The following is a 13,869-nucleotide window of genomic DNA, read 5'->3' as shown; positions in this document are numbered from 1 at the left end:
ATTTGCATAATTTGGTCTAATTTCGATCAATATATTCACATTAGCTTTTGGCGGCGATTTAGCATATTTTTATAATTCATTCAAGTGTATATTATATATTCATTCAACAGTTTATAAATTATTTATCTTCTACCCCCACAATTAAACTTTAATAAAACAAATACACAATATTGGTGCACATATGGTATTTGTTATAATGTTCATAATTATAAATTTTAAATCATTTGACTCGCATGGTTATGCAATTCATTTGTAAGAAAAAAAAGATAGTTTACTGGCATAATTAAAATAACTTTCAGATTGCAGTAATGCTAAATGTCACTAAGGTCATGTAATAAAGAATTCGCAAAACACATTACGCCAATACCGATTCTATGCAATGAATAAGACATTATTTACTAATATCGTTACTCGCCTTTATTGCAACTGTTTTGATCTGCTTCACTAGAAACTAAGTTCTATTTTGAGTGAGAAAAATATATTTTGTTCTCTTCCAATAAACAGCTTTGAATTGTACAGAGGCGCTTAGCAGTTGAATTAAAAAATATATAAAGTCTATAATAAAACCGTATATTACGCTGAATAGTTTTTCATGTCTAGACCTCTATTAAATACTGATAGCTAATATAATAATAACGATCTTTAACATCATACTAAACCAAACATGCACTAATTGTAGTCAAGCAGGCGCTAAAGAAATACTAAAAAAACAACTCAATTTACCTGTGGCCCACCAATGATGAACAATCCACATGGGTTGATATGGATCACAGTGTTATTGTCAAGATACTGACTCGGAATAACCTCCTTGATAACCTTCTCCTTGATCTCGTCACGTAGATGGTCCAGTGTTATCTAAAAAAAATATTTCATGTTTATCTTACTGTCAAAAAAATTATATCTACATTCATTACACAACTCAATTATCTCATATCCATATTGTTATATTGACTAAAAACGTAAGCACACAGTTGCCTTTCTTCTACAGATAGTCATCACTTAGGTAGGTAGCTAGCAAAAGTATGGTGGTAGGTTACCTGGGCAAGAATCTATATCAGCCTCACTGGTGAGAATTTTATCCTGAACATTAGTTTATTAATTCTTTATCTCCTTTATCTATAACATTATTCTCTGCTTTTTAATTTAAGACAATACTAAATATTCGAGGTCATATTATAAGCAATTTTTAATTGTAAAAAGTATTTTATTATTATGATGTATCTTGACCTGTCATAAATGCAACTATGTTCGTCTATGTGGCTTATAAATTATTTTATTATTATTGTTCGTAGCTGAGGTTATCTATGGAGTAGTAAATTGTTAGTGCTAAAGAATTGATTAGGTGCTGGTAGATTTTCCTATGAGAGTCTGTCTGAGTGTACTTTCGTGTATTTATTTTTGTCGCCAAGCGTGTTCATACTGTTTGGTTTTAATTTCAAGGGCTTTGCAACCAGTTTAAATAATTACTTATATAATTATTTAACTTATACTTATTTAACACTAAGGTGTATTTTTATACACAGGGGATTTTATTACTCTATGATTTAAATATATTAATTAACATGTTTGGATTTTGGGTGCTAAACAATAAATTATTTTTATTGTAAAATTTGCAGTAGAGGTTTAGCCAAATTATATATATAAACTAGCTTCCGCCCGCAGCTTCGCCCGCGTGCATTTCGGGTTTCAAAAATGGAGAAGGTGCTCAATTTGTCGGGATGTTTTTTTAATTTATGGTGGTACGCAGGTGGTCCGATTGTCCGGTCAGAGTCTGATGATGGGATCCTGGTGAAATCGAAGGAACTTTTAACCATTAAGGTTGCACACGAAATGACGGAAGCTTAAAAAATGGAGTAACTTCTCCCGTTTTCCCAACATTTTCCATCACTGCTATGCTCCTATTAATTGTAGCGTGATGAAAAGTATACTATAACCAGCTCAGGAGTATTGAAAATAATTGTACCAAGTTAAGTTAAAATCCGTCGAGTAGTTTTTGTTTCTATAACGGTTATACAGACAGACAGACAAAAATTTTACTAATTGCATTTTTGGCATCAGTATCGATCCCTAATCACCCCCAGTTATTTTGGAATTATATTTCATGTACAGAATCGACCTCTCTACAGATTTATTATAAGTATAGATATGCAAAAGTAGCTCAAAAATTGTCCATAACGAAAACATGCATTTTAAAGTAAAACAAAAGAAATAATATCGTGAAGCCAACCAAATAATAACTAATGATATATTAAATTTTGTGACTGTTCAATTTAGTCGGGTCCGCGATATCACTTTTGTTGAGTTTCAGAACGCGACATTACATTATTATATTCTGTGCTCCAACGCACACTGCTTTGATGTTAGGAACACACCTACATTGCTTAGACAACAGTGAACTTTATACAATAGCAATAAAGCTCAAATTGACTCTACGTATTAGTTAGAAAACGTTTGTATGGGAAATAGAAAAATGCTGTTTTGAGGATTTTCCCGGCAATTATTCGAATTTTTCTCACCTTTTAAACCTTCCCTAGACCTCCACGAATAATTCAAGACCAAGATAAGATAAATCCGTTTAGCCGTCCTCGAGTTTTAGCGAGACTAACGAACAGCAATTCATTTTTATATATATAGATATAAAATAATTTGCATTTCAATATAAAAATGAACACATTATATTGCATATTATGTTATGTATTTTTAAAAAGATTCATTTTTGTTTATGAGGGTACTTAAAACATGTTTGACATTAACATTTCATTATGTATTGCAATTTGTAGTGTAGACAGATCTATCCTTTTTGCAGAGTGATAACATCTCTATTCAACACATTTATTGAGCATTCTAATATCTATAATTTTGATACCTATTATTACTGAGATTTAGCGTCACAGGGAATATGATTAAACACCTACAATTATTACTATGCATTAGTTTCAACTCTTATGCATTAGTTTCAACTCTTAATATGATGAACATAATATATATTTTTTATCTTTGTGGACGATACTTTAAAATATAATTATTTTGCATATTTCGAGGTTAAAACTATGTGTGAAAATACTATAATATGCAAATGTGGTCCATATATGTACATGAATAAAAACAAAGTTTCAATTTACTAGACTTAACTTTTACGCAATACTTCCAAAAAAAATCACGTTTTGAGATTTTTAGGTATGAAAAATAAAGGGATAAATAAATTTAAGAGCTTTAACATTTTATACCTAAACAGATAATTTTAATTAAAATATGAATTGCATTTACCTTGAAACAACGCATTGAAAGTAAAATAAGATTAAAAAAAGAGACTCAATCACATTTAATGTGTTCAATTTGTGGCCTTAATGAATGCAGAGCTTGTTTTAAGAAACCTAAATTAACAGATAATGTATTATAAAGAATTTATATACCTTCTCAGAATGTTGAAGTGAAACCACCACGGTGTGGACTCTCTGTGGCACAGTTGCACCTCCAGCAAAAATATATTCGCATGTAACCTGTTAAAAGAATATTGCAAAGAATGTATTAACATTAATTTGACATATTCAACACATTAAAACTATACTAACATTACGCGATATTTTATTACCAAAATAATTATTCAGCTTTAAAATATTGTCAAAAATAATCTGATAATTAATCTGCATCGCTTAAGATAAATTGTACATATATCCTACAGTAAAATATTGGTATACTGCATCTTGGTATACCTGTGTTTTAGAGTCAGGACGAGCCCACCAGAATTCGCCGTTTCGCCTCAATTCGGCAATTTTTGATTGAGTCTGTGAGCCAGCACTACCGTCAAAGGCATGCATTCTTCAGTTTCATCTGTTGCATATCCAAACATCAACCCCTAGAGAAATAAACATTTATGTATATTAAAAAATCCATATACAAATGTAAATATACTTCACTACAATAGGACTTTCCTCATATTCATCTTTTTAAGATGAATGTAAAGAAATGGAATTCCCCTGTTATAATAAGACAAAGATCACATCTCATACAATAAAATATTCTGTTTCCTTATACATGCAATTGTCATTATGCATAATGGAAAACATGACAATGCACTATTAAGTTATTTATGACCCAATTAATATAGTGTACAGATTAAAAAATGCACTGAAAATAATGTATGAAATGGTACCATTTTTAAAAGTCCACTAATGTAATTAAATAAGTGGTATGCATAAGATTTAATTAATTCTTATCAATATGTATGTGAATGTATACCCACATTCTTTGTATGCAATATAAACATTTAATAAAATTGTCCTTCATGTGAATTAATGATAAGAGCAGGTGAGCTGGGCTTGGTGATTAATGGATGATTCACCATGTGAGGAAAACGAACAAAATTAACAAACATTATGGGGAACCGTGTTTACCTGATCTCCAGCCCCAACTTCCTCCTCATTTCTATTCTCATGCACACCGGCAGCAATGTTTGGAGACTGTTGGTCGAGAGCCAGCATGACACTGCACGTCTTGTAATCAAAGCCTGGCCCCAACATGCTCATTGTTAACAATATCTAATGCAGTCTTATAATGTACCTTACAGTTACCTAAATCTAACCCATGAATAACTGATGGTTGTGTTTGTTCGATGTTCATCATGTTGCACAATTGCAAAAGTATTACATTTCACACAACTTTTTGCAAATTGATATCACAAGTTGTGCAATTTAATCTTATAGGTAATGTTTCACCAAGTCCATGCAATGATATACCCATGTTGTACTTTTTAGAATGTAATTTTGAAGAACCCAATGTTGTCTCATGCATAACGGCTTGAGCATAATCTGTACCTGATCTCCAGCCCCTATATCTATTTCGTCTCTGTCTTGGTACACACCCTCAGCTATATTTGGACTTTGCTCTTCAATTGCCACTAACAAGTTTAGTGTGCGCCAATCAAAACCTAGTGTGCATTTAACAATAATTACCAAGGTGTATTGTGCTCACACGGAAATATGACACAATATGTTTAAAGTCTAGTCAGTCTGGCTGGAAGCCAATTGACTATTTATCACTAAATTACGAGGGATAGAATGCATACCTTTGGACGAGTCGTCGTAGCCGATGTGCTTCACCGTTTCTCTGACAACCTTTTGGTAATCTACATTGGCTTTTGATGTAATCTCGCCGCATAGAAGCACCATGCCCGTTTTAGTCACGGTTTCTGTGGATAATTTATTTCATTAGGTAATTACTGCGATAATAAAAAAATCTGTACATAAAATATATACATTTTCACACTTACCGCAAGCTACTTTTGCATCAGGATCCTGTCTCAAATGTGCGTCTAATATGGCATCACTGATCTGATCGCACATTTTGTCTGCAAACAAATAAACAAAACTGGTTCATATTTATTGACAAATCCACAAGTATTTAAATTTCATCATTGTTTGGCTCGGACCACGTGTTGTGACTATTTTGACAAAAATGTGATTCAAGGTGGTCGGCGGCAGGTACCATGATGTAACAAAACATTAACGTCGTTTACATGTGATAAATGTTTAGCCTTACTTAACCTAAAGAAAATCATGAATGTGGAGTCATTGTAATGTTATGGCTATTTCACGTAAGTATTCGTCTGTACTTTATCTGCGCACATGTTCGGTCGGCCATTTTTCGTTGGTATCACACAAATGCTGCATGAAAATGATGAAAACTAACCTGGATGACCCTCGCCAACAGATTCTGAAGTGAACAAAAACACTGATCCATCTTCCATGTCATAACTGTGTCCGTTTGTTTTTGCGTACCCATTCATTTTTGAGGTCTCCGGCATTCTGAATTTAGAGTTAGCTCACAAAAATAACCCGAAAGAGTCCCCCTATATTAACACTGTGGAAAAGAGGTCCGCCGCGCGCTCACGCTGATATTTATAAGGTCGGAGAGGCGCCACAGGGCTGTTAGTTTCCACCAATAAAAACGTCGCTGCCAATCAATTTACGCCTTCCTATTGGTTAAAATACTTTGTTTTGACTGGATCAGCCTGCAATAGATAAAAAATAGCCCGCTAATTCTTATAAATGTAAATTGAAAATTCAAACAATGTACCTAAATGGAAATCCCGTAAATTTATTATGTCTCCGTATTTACGATTCAATTATAATAAATTATTTTATTATTATTTGGAAAAGGTGCCTAATAAAATATTGTTTTTAGAAATAAATATAAATAAAAATATTATAGGTACCTACTTACATAGACAGAGTTGGACAATCGACAGTATGTATCCCAAATTCTAAAAATGTAATTTGTAATAGGGGACCGGCCTATGCTTGGTTTTGTACATTATTCTATATGTAATGGCTTTTAATGCGAAAAAGAAGCACGTCGGCGAAAACAGCATAAAAATTGGTTAAAAAATGAGCGAGTAATTCATATTTAAAATATTGTAACGTGCAGAAGTGGGCACGATGTGGGGATATCGCTTCATCTCTTTCTTTCGCACGCGTCGTAATTCCCGATGACGTCACATGTGGATATTTTGTCTCTTTTCTGTTTCTTGTTAACTACCCTTTCCGCCGAAATTCAAAGACTTATAACTTGTTGATTTTTTACCGGATTTTAATAATTCCTTTTGTGTTATAATTTATATAACGTAAATATTTGATAATAGTAAAGAACAAAAATGAGTCCGGTACCCTATTGATATTTCAAATACCTATCTGATGTTGAGGTATTTTGTATTTCGTAAAAAAATAAAATACTTGTGACTTCAAAATACATTTTAACATAAATACTTTTAGCCATCTTATTAATGAGTGATTTCTGCAGAAAACAATTATTCTTTCCTCAACAAGACGCTATTTTTTTGAAAATGGTAAATTTAAAAATTATGTTTTCATAAAAGGAAATTCTTTTTGCTTATTTGTATTCTAAGAAGAAATTATTAAAACAAGTCCTCTTTTTTATTTAATTTAAAATGTGTAACTTCAAAATATTTTGAACTTATTTCGTATTTTTGATACGAAAATTTATATTTGATACGATTTTTTTTATTTTAATTATAGCTAAGGATGTACACTACTATTGAAAGCAGCGACCATAATATATCCAGTCGCTGATTGAAAGGATAATAATAATTAGGGAAGATTGAGGTCGAATGAAACAAGAGTCATTTGCAACATGTCAAGTATCTAGCAAAGGGTTAGTGAAAAATAATGCGTTAAGTATTGAGATCGATGAACAGACATCGATGTCATGCAGAGAACATTTTACATTTTTGGTTTATAAAAAGTAAATAATTTGACATTATATCATTTGGCATTGCTTCCAAAATATTAAATTTCCTCGTCTCAGCTGACTGTTGCCCTTGCTATGAATATCCCAGAAGAGATTATGAGAGTAAATATTTACATACAGCGGTAGATATTTTATTATGTAACAAATTATTTGTAACAGGAATCTGAATACAATTGAAATGGGGTAATCGAAACACGTGTTATTTAGTCCCAAACTGTATCTCATACTCAAGGATGTTTCCTAAATCTTATTTTAGATATCAGAAAATAGTTATAAAACTTAGAAAACTGCAGAATTTAAGTATATGAAAAAATATCTATTTAAGGCGATACCTCAAGGTCCATTTCCATACATTTTGTTTCACCTTTAATCTGGGTAACTAAACAAGTATTGGCAAGTAAAGAATTTAAATTCACGTCTAGTTAGTGATTAGTTCTCGCAGTTGAAAGAAAAACGTAAAAATAATTAATAATCATGGATATTTCGGCCTTTAAAATTTGACGAAATTTTGAAAATGGACCTTGAGGTATCGCCTTAAAGTAAATAATTAGAATGAAACTATCATTCATAATTATTTTCTTTAAAAAAAAATATTTTTACCGTCTCATTAAAAGAATCAATCAATCTGAAGTAGACCATGTTTCAGGTAACCCTAGATACCGTTTTGATACTCTGACGTATAGTTCGTTGTAACGATTTTATTATTTTAAATTGATCATACTAAGGATATGTGCACTGAATAATCCACATCAATGCAGTTATTTTGTAGCGAAATGATTTAACTTTAGTTTCAGGCTATTACCGGTTAGATAGGATGTAAATTGACTTCAAACTAGAACGTTTTTCCAAAAATGGCTCCAATTGACCCTAGTCTCCCCTAAATGAATACATAAGTGAGTAGGTTAGTGTAGTTTATTGTAAAAAATATTCGCCCAGGTTGTATCTATCGATTTTGTTCCTAGATATTATGCTCTATAAATAATTGTGACGCAAATTATGTTATGCACTTTAGGTGATTCTATTAAATTAGCAGTACGCTAATAAACGCATAAAGAAATGGAGATGGATTTGGGTAATCATAAAGAAAAACTGGGTACTTTCCTATCTATGATTTATCATTTAGGAAATAGCATTCGAAATGATAAATCATAGATCGAATGATTGACTTAGCACAGCCGTTTAAATCATAATGTTTGATTTTGTTACCCCCTGTGCATCTACGTTCTACCTTCAAGCATACAGGTAGATAGGCAATAAAAAATAGTAATAAAAAAACTAAAGAACTTAAATCATTAATAAATATATATTATACTAAAATAATGAACTTCCATAGGAGCGTATCGCGCAAATAGGTCGGTAGAAACTAGCGCAAAATGTTCATGCTGCTAGACTTACGACTGCTGTGCATTGTCTCAATCAGCAAGTATTACGATTTAAAAGAACATTCCCTTACGATACTTATATTTAAACTTATTTATGTGCCTAGGTATTTTATGTTAACAAAGTTAATGTAGACAAATAAAATTAAATAGAAAAATAAAACACAAACCTTTGAAGAAATCCGTTGTTGTCACTATTACAATTTATTTTCGGAAAAATATTATTCTTTTATAACACGAGCACGTGTGTTCAGACTTCAGAACTCGTCGCAAACTGAGATTATTCGTATTGCTTCGTGTTTACATAAGCACGCCAGTTGTGGATGACAACAAAATGTGCACTTTCAGTGTTATTCTCGATATAGTCCGACAGCTCGGTATTTTTATAACTGCTTTGTTACTATAAAAAATATTATGTTTTTAAATAAAATACCTACTTTATATTTCGTCACGTAAAGGACCAAAGTTGCAATTAAGGTACAATCTGAACCAGCCGTACTTATCCTTTTTTTATACGGGCGGCAAAGACGGCTTTTATTGTGGTATGTCTAGCCACAATATAAATTTATTGACTTACTTAAAAACGTAATTAAAATTTAATATTCAAATAAAAATTGCTTTATTAGCACTGAATTATTTTTTCTTATAAGATCAGTAGAATAATCTTGGGTAAAGTTTCTTTAATTTTGCTCAATTTTTTTAAGTCTGGTGTGCAAAAGCGTGGATGTCCGCATGGGAAAGCTCGGCGGTCTGCAAGTAAAGTATAGCTGGTCAACAATTCATAATAATAATTGTTATTATTACTAAATTAAATTTGAACCAATTAAGGTGAGGTGGGGCAAGTGCGCCGACGGGGTAAGTGCACCTACCCTAAAAAAATCGAGAACTATTGATGTTATACAATTACCGCAATCTTACATCTATGCTACTAACTGAAATACAGTTCCACTAAAAACATAAATGGCTATGTTCATTTTAATACGATTTATTCGCCATTTTATTTTAAGTGTCATTTAGACCTGTAAACCGAGATGACCCCGTGAAAGATAACATCAAATATTTCAAGATATTTAACATATTTCTGTAAACCAGTAAGGTGAATACATAGTTTAAACCTTTTATTTTAACTTCCTGCCTGAATTTTATTTATATATACTAAAATAAAGGATTATTTAGCAATGCGAAAAAATGTACCTAAAAATTGTCGAGTAGGGCAAGTGCGCCTCAGTTAATAGTCGTATGGCGCACTTGCCCCTGATCCATATATAACCAACCTTTTTTGAGAATAAGTTTTACTAATATGAATTATTATTATTAAAATGTTATACTTAACAGCAATTTAATTTTTTGTACTCAAGATATTTTGTTTTGAGCCGACTTAAATAAAAGGGCGTATTAGTTAATTCGTTTTTTACAAAAGAAAACTGAAATACCTTGGTCTAGAGCAACTTTACGTGAATAGGGTTGCAACTGTTCGATCAGGCACGTTATCTGGATATAATGCAGCTAAAACATATCAAATGTCATAAGGCCAAATTCTAAGTAATTGAGTTATAACGCATTCAAAATTGTTAATTCCTACATTTTTGTATGTTTTTTTTTAGTTTTTAGAAATAAAATGGATTTTATATTAGGGCTACCATTTTTTTATTCCAACATATCCGCACACAAAACTCTAACATAGCAAAAAATTATATATCAAAAAAAATCTAAAATGTTTTCAAGCCCTGATTTACATATATATGGCGCACTTACCCCGAATTTGATTTGACAGCCATAGTTTGTTATAATATTGAGTGATTAAAAATTATCCAATGGCAATGCGAGTAAAACTTATTTCTCTATGGACTAAAGTGAGTGTTTTCTTTATAACGTTTCATATTGGCGTTTTTTTTTACACAGGCGCACTTACCCCATTTCCAGTGGTAAGTGCGCCTACTACCATTTTTTTTTACTTTGAGCAAAATATTATTAATTTATGGTCCGATTTCCTTGAATGGCTATGGGTTGTTATCACAAAATACCAAATATTCTTAAATTAATAAAATTACATTCTTAAGTCAGCACATAAAGAAATTATTTTGCATTGAATCCAGCTATGAAAATTTTATGGCGCACTTCCCCCGACTGACCTTATATAACTACGGACATTTTAAACTTTGGATAAAATTAATAAAAAAACATAAGGTAAACCAAAGTACCTCGGGTTGGCAGGTATGAGGAGGTAAAAAGATCGCGATCCTCTCGGATGAGTACGATAGTTATTTAGCATAACTAACACATCAAGACTACTTAATACGTATTAGTAGTAAAAAGTAGATAATAATTACATAGAGGAAAGATTATGATCATTTAAAAAATCACATCTATTCAAATAATATTTATTACTTATAGAGACAGGGGTTCATAAATTAATGAGTTTTAGATGTTCATTAACCATCTTAGGTATTTCTTTAAGGTCGGCATTGCATTCATAATTCTTGGCAGTTAATAGTTAGTGGAGGGCTATTATTTAAAACACAGCCCTTTAGCTGCCCGTAAAAAAAAACTTATATATTGTTAACTAATCTAAAAATGAAAAAGCAATTGGTATTTTTCGTGGAAAATATCATCGCCAAGATAAAGTCAAAAGTGAAAGTGTTAACGTGTACTTACTTGAAAACAAAATAACTTAAGTATCTAATTTCATAGTGAATAAGTACGTAATTCATAAAAAAAAATCAACAGCAAATTAATTCTTCAGAATAGCAAGGAGAATATCGGTATGCATGACTAAACCCCAAATTTTTTATCATCTGTGTAATCAGTAAGTTTTAGTGGTTTCACAATTCACATGTTTAACATGGAACTTGTATTTGCGTTTGTTAAGAAGTTTATAACTTGCAATTTATTAAACAGTTGTTTTTCGGGCTTATTTGGGACAGCTAGTTTCTCCTACATATTCAAAGTCAGTGACAATTTTTATAAAAAATATTCATTTTTACAGACAAATCTAAATTTACTATTGATAGTAAATATATTTTTTTTTTTTGTGTGGATACCATATTCAGAACTGACTAGAATACCATAAGAGTCGAATTTTAGGAGAATGCTCTGATATAATATGTCTTGTAAAGTTCACAAAATGGTCCTGGAGGCCCAAGAGCAAGCTTTAGAATAAGTTTAGTAGAAATGGGAATATCTGCTATAATTTTACGAATTATTGGACACTGCTTTCAAAATTGTCAATTCATAAATTTTGGGAAAATGCCCTCGGAAAACTTTCAGAAAACAGTTTTTGATATAATAAGGATTTGCCCAAATATAATGGCAATTTTACAATAGTATAGACAAATTATTTATTATACACTCGCTTCTCATTTATTTCGTAATTTAAGTACTTCATATTATCTTCTACCTTCTCATGTTATTTCAGATTTTTATTAAATATATTGCCAGTGGCAAATACTGTGTACACCTATTAGTAGCACACATATCAAATGATGTACCTACCTTACTACAAATAAATAAATAATAACTGATTTTAAGGCAGGCAGCAAGGCCTCAATATATTTGACAATCCAACCTGTCAATGGGGAAGGGTGAAATTTTCCGAAAAGGAACTCGACACAACCTATAGGTTCTAAAAAAAAGCGGTCTGCAAGTCATTCTAATGATATTTAGTTTTTACATATGATACGAAAGGGAAGCTGACAGGAATCGAGCTATATGGACCCTTTACCACTGAAACCTGTATAATATATTAACATTACTTTCATCAGCTACCTAACATTTAAGTAGGTAAGGTAAGTAGATGATTAAAATTCAAAATTGAGTGATGATAACGTTCTCTATTGGAAGGATGAGACATTTTGGTATCTCGATCGACAGTATATTGGTAAGTCGGTATTAAACATTGCCTATATCCAGTATTCATAATATTAATAATAACATTATAAACGACAACTTTAATAAATAATTGTTGTCTTACATTAAGTTACTTGTTCCAATTTTATGATCGTATTTTTACTCTTATTAAGTATCTATGCAGTTGTAATAAGTATGCTTAAATACTTTACTACATTTTAACCTACATTAGTTTCATAATCAATAATTATTATAAACATAATCACACTCACTTGTTTTGATCAAATAATATATTAACACTCACTAGCGAGAGTTCTAATTGAATAATTATAATTTAATGCTGCTTTAATTTCGTGTCAATACAGTAACTAGTTGTAGCAGGCACAACAAAGTGGTGGGTACATAATTAGTCATTTAAAATAACAAAACATATTGATGTATGATGTGATATTTATTTTGACTGCCTCCATGGAGTATTTGTATTGCATGCGCTGTAATCACACCGCTCTGAAGTTCTGGGTTCGAATGCCGGACAGGGTAGTAATATTTGTTTTTTTTTCTCAGTATCAGCCCGAAGTCTAGATTTGTGTTTGATATCAACACACACATGGCACAAAAGTGGTTGCCCCGGTTGCATCTCTGTCTATTCCTTCAGGAATAAAGGCATGATGTATGTGTTTAATTATAACTAGCCCATTTCATATAAATGAATGAATCAAATAGCGACATAAAACGTTAATACTATCGAGTAAGAAATATTGACGGATTGGTCGCAGAGATACCTATATATGATAAACTTTAAACTTTCAATCGTAACGCAGTGGTGATAATTTTATTTTGATGCTCGTCATTACCTAGATTTATCTAATCGGTAACTGACGCAATTCATTTGCAATTAGTAGAACCCGCGACTGGCACGTGGATAACGGTTCAGGGTTTAGGAACAACCCTCACACAGACCGTGACCAAGGAAGTTACCGTGACAGCTTGGCGCGGCTAGTGTTGCCAACTTAGTTGATTTATCATTAAGACCGGTGGATTAGATTCTCATTTAGAGCAGAAATATTTGTTTTAGTGGCTAGTGGTTTTTTAGTAGATTCGTTTACGAGTTAGTGGGAGGAAGAGAGAAACCTATTACAACATTTACACTTTTAGTCATTTGTAAGAGCTCTGAGTAGCCATTTTTTACGGTTGCGACTAAAATTAGTTGGTAAAATTGGGCTTATTAGCTCTTTAAATTAATAAAATACATATAAAAATCTTTGTGATTTAATAAGTTACGAAAGTTGGGTGATACACATCACGCACTTCTTCATTATTTTAATATAAAAAAAATTAAGTGATTCCTTCCTTACCGAATTTCGGTCACGCCGGCCAA

The 13,869-nt window shown here is 31.7% G+C and overlaps 1 pseudogene; it reads right to left on the bottom strand.

Annotated features, from left to right (window-relative positions):
• Nucleotides 1-699: 699 nt before the first annotated feature.
• LOC119189898 lies at nucleotides 700-8,974 on the bottom strand (annotated as a pseudogene).
• Between the last annotated feature and the right edge of the window lie 4,895 nt (nucleotides 8,975-13,869).

Source organism: Manduca sexta, chromosome 20 (genome assembly GCF_014839805.1).
Source record: "Manduca sexta isolate Smith_Timp_Sample1 chromosome 20, JHU_Msex_v1.0, whole genome shotgun sequence".
NCBI classification, from domain to species: domain Eukaryota; kingdom Metazoa; phylum Arthropoda; class Insecta; order Lepidoptera; family Sphingidae; genus Manduca; species Manduca sexta.
This window is presented reverse-complemented; position numbering and strand designations above follow the sequence as displayed.